Source organism: Carassius auratus, unplaced genomic scaffold (assembly GCF_003368295.1).
Source record: "Carassius auratus strain Wakin unplaced genomic scaffold, ASM336829v1 scaf_tig00024851, whole genome shotgun sequence".
In the NCBI taxonomy this organism is placed as follows: domain Eukaryota; kingdom Metazoa; phylum Chordata; class Actinopteri; order Cypriniformes; family Cyprinidae; genus Carassius; species Carassius auratus.
This window is the reverse complement of record NW_020525376.1, coordinates 1-3,012: the sequence shown is the minus strand read 5'-3', so window position 1 is coordinate 3,012 and position 3,012 is coordinate 1. Positions and strand designations below refer to the sequence as shown.

Here is a 3,012-nt window from a genome sequence, read left to right as displayed (position 1 = left end):
AATAAAGCCTCATTTTAATAGATCCCTCTATATCACAAACTGACAGTTTAGTATGCTGGATTTTTTATTTGTTTTTTTTTTATTTGAAGCTGAAGCTACACAGGACAGAGTAACCAACACCATGATACAATTACTTGAGCTTTCAAATGAGGAAAAACTGGTAAATTAATATTCAGAATCACAATTATAAGCTTTCAAACTCATAAAAGGCAATTTCAGAAAGACTACTAAACAAATCAGAAAAGATGAAAAGACAACATTGTCTTGCATAAAGCATTAGTGCAATTGTCCTACGTCATGATTAAATGCATTGTGAGAAGTTTAAGGTTTACAACCTGAAAGTTAAGAGAAACTAACAGCTGTTATCTAACTCTGCAAATCAATTCAGTGTGAACGTTTTCTATTCAGTGGAGCCATGACGTTTCTTCTGTTTTGGTTGTTTGATTGGTTTAACAATGCTGTTTGACAGCAATGTTGGAGAATCCATGAACCTGAGTGAGCTGAGGAGAGTCCAGTGAGACCAGAAGTTTCTGTGGGCCGTGACACGTGGGAATAAACTTCTCTGTCAGGCACACTGTGGCATTCCCTGCAATGTCACTGTGAAAGAAAGAAAAAAAGAAAGATGTTTTTATAATACTATGTATATTGTAAAAAAAAAATTATTTCATTAAATAATTAGATGAAATGTTTATTAACAGATATAGAGTTTGCCATTATTTTCAGCAATCATAATTTATATTAATTGCAATTAAATCTAATAATGCAAAATTATTCATTATATTATTGAGCAATTAAATCAATTTTACCCATAGTTGACAACTCTTGCATGTTGCTGTCCAAGTCCCACAAAGCGGAATACAGAGTTCTTCAGGACACGAGGCAGTGGATTCTGGAAAGTGATTTTGACTGGCACTTCTTGACCCAAGACAGCATCACTTACAGGCTGAGAAGAAGCACATACAAGACACAATTTAACACTAAATAAGTCCAACCAATCAAAAGATTAAACAGTTAAACTCTAACTTTAAACTCACAGCGACAACAAGATCTGGTGTGCGCAGTCTGAAGTTGTACTGGGTGGCCAGAACCTGCTTCGTCTGAGCCACGTGTCCAAAGAGGTTGAGCATCAGTGAGGTGTGATCCACCAGGTGTTCCTTATACTCGTCATAACTCAGGGTCCATTCCAGAGCTCTGCCTATTATAGCAAAAATGACAAATACTGAATGAATACTCATGCTTTCATTACAAGTCTCTTTACCCATAAGCTGCATAATGCCAACTGGGTGGTATCATGTATTGCAACTCTTTATCACTTCTCACATTCAGCTTTATCTTTGAACTCTTTATGATTTCTTACATTCAGAGGGCTTGAGCTCGATGCATGTCTGGTCTCTCTTCAGGAAGGTCTTCCTGACTCCGGTGTAGTACGTGGCTGCAGCCTGGCTGTAGAGGGTGACGCTACGAGGTGAGCTGCATTTGTTTTTAAGATTGATGTAAAGCAAGGCATCCTTGCCCACACATAGTCCATCCTCTTTCAGGCTGACTTCACAGACAACATCCTCAGGACAGGGCAGTGGGTATGTGCATCTTCTCAGCCGTGACGAAGAGCTGTTTCCAAAGCAGTGCTCTTCTCAGAAGAACCTGATCAATAAAAGACAAAGTAAAACGCACATATGATTGAATCCCAGGAGAGATACCAAACTTCATCATTTCTAGAAGCCATGGTTCAAAGTATTAAGGGGCTAAAGCAGATGTTTTAAGTGAAATGCTTGTGGGTTTTACCATATGGGTGTTTGTAGAAATTTGTGATGTCTACACGTTGATCTGAGCCGACAGCCTTGGTACTGATGCAGTGACCTACTACATCCTTCTCAATATGAACAACACCAAAGGTCCCGTCACATCTCCGCTGCCAGTAAACCTTATCATTGTTCACCTAGAGCCACAACAGGAATCAGAAGTTATAATCGCTGTTTGTAAATTGTATGCAATGGTAAATTAAAGGAAATAACGCACTTCTGCGAAAAGGAAGGGCACATCATGCTTCAGGAAGACCTGCCCGCTGCGGATCGCAGCAACAGAGGTGGGACCACAGCGGAAGAAGCCCTGGCCGGTCAGTTGAGGAGTGGAATCAACCACCTGCCAACCTCCAAAACCAGATGGCAGGTCTGGCCGAGTCATCCAGGCCTCATTCCACACATGGTAGTTCCTACATGGAAGAGAAGAAGAAAGATCTAGAAACACTTCATGGACATTCAGAGGAACACTTGGTGACATTATAAATGGTAATGATACTTACCAGATTGGATCACGGTTCATGTGATCGATCAGCTGAAATTTCTCATCCAAGTAGACATCAGTTGACAAATGAACATCAGTGTCATGAGCAGAACAGAAGTTTGAAACTGGACGAGCAGGAACACCCAAACACCTCAACACTACGAGAAAGAGAAGAACAACAAAATAATTACATCTGTAATCACTTTCTCAAAACTTCTTCTTGTCCAGTCTGCAGGAACTCTTACGTGTGTTGGTGACTCCAGCAAAGGCCAAGCTCTGTCCATACTTGACTGGCGTTCCTCCACATTTGTAGAACTGTTTCAGGATGGCACTGCTGCTGCACCAGGATGTAGGAGCAGTTCCATCTCCATAGCAGTGTGACCAGTTACCCACCAGCACACCACTGCCTTTGCTGCAATAACCTGTTAAGGAAATACAACTGAAAATATTATAGAAATACTGAATTAAATAAAAGAACAAATCTGACTATTGTGTCAGGCTTTCCAAATGAAATCAGGTGTTGATAAGAAGGAAATGAAGACTCCACCATGTCAGAAACCACTCTGGAAATGTTAATGGGCTTCCCCACCCTGAGCAAGGTGTACAGCTCTTCTCCAACACATACATACACGCAGACAAGATTCCCTTCTCAAACTAAGAATCACAGAGAAGAAAAATTAGATATTGTGAAGCAACCCCTTCATGCTATATTGTGCACTTTTATTCTTGGGA

At 40.5% G+C, this 3,012-nt stretch overlaps 1 pseudogene; it reads right to left on the bottom strand.

The window, feature by feature from the left end:
• Positions 1-341: 341 nt before the first annotated feature.
• Positions 342-2,702, bottom strand: LOC113078243 (protein-glutamine gamma-glutamyltransferase K-like; annotated as a pseudogene).
• Positions 2,703-3,012: the final 310 nt, after the last annotated feature.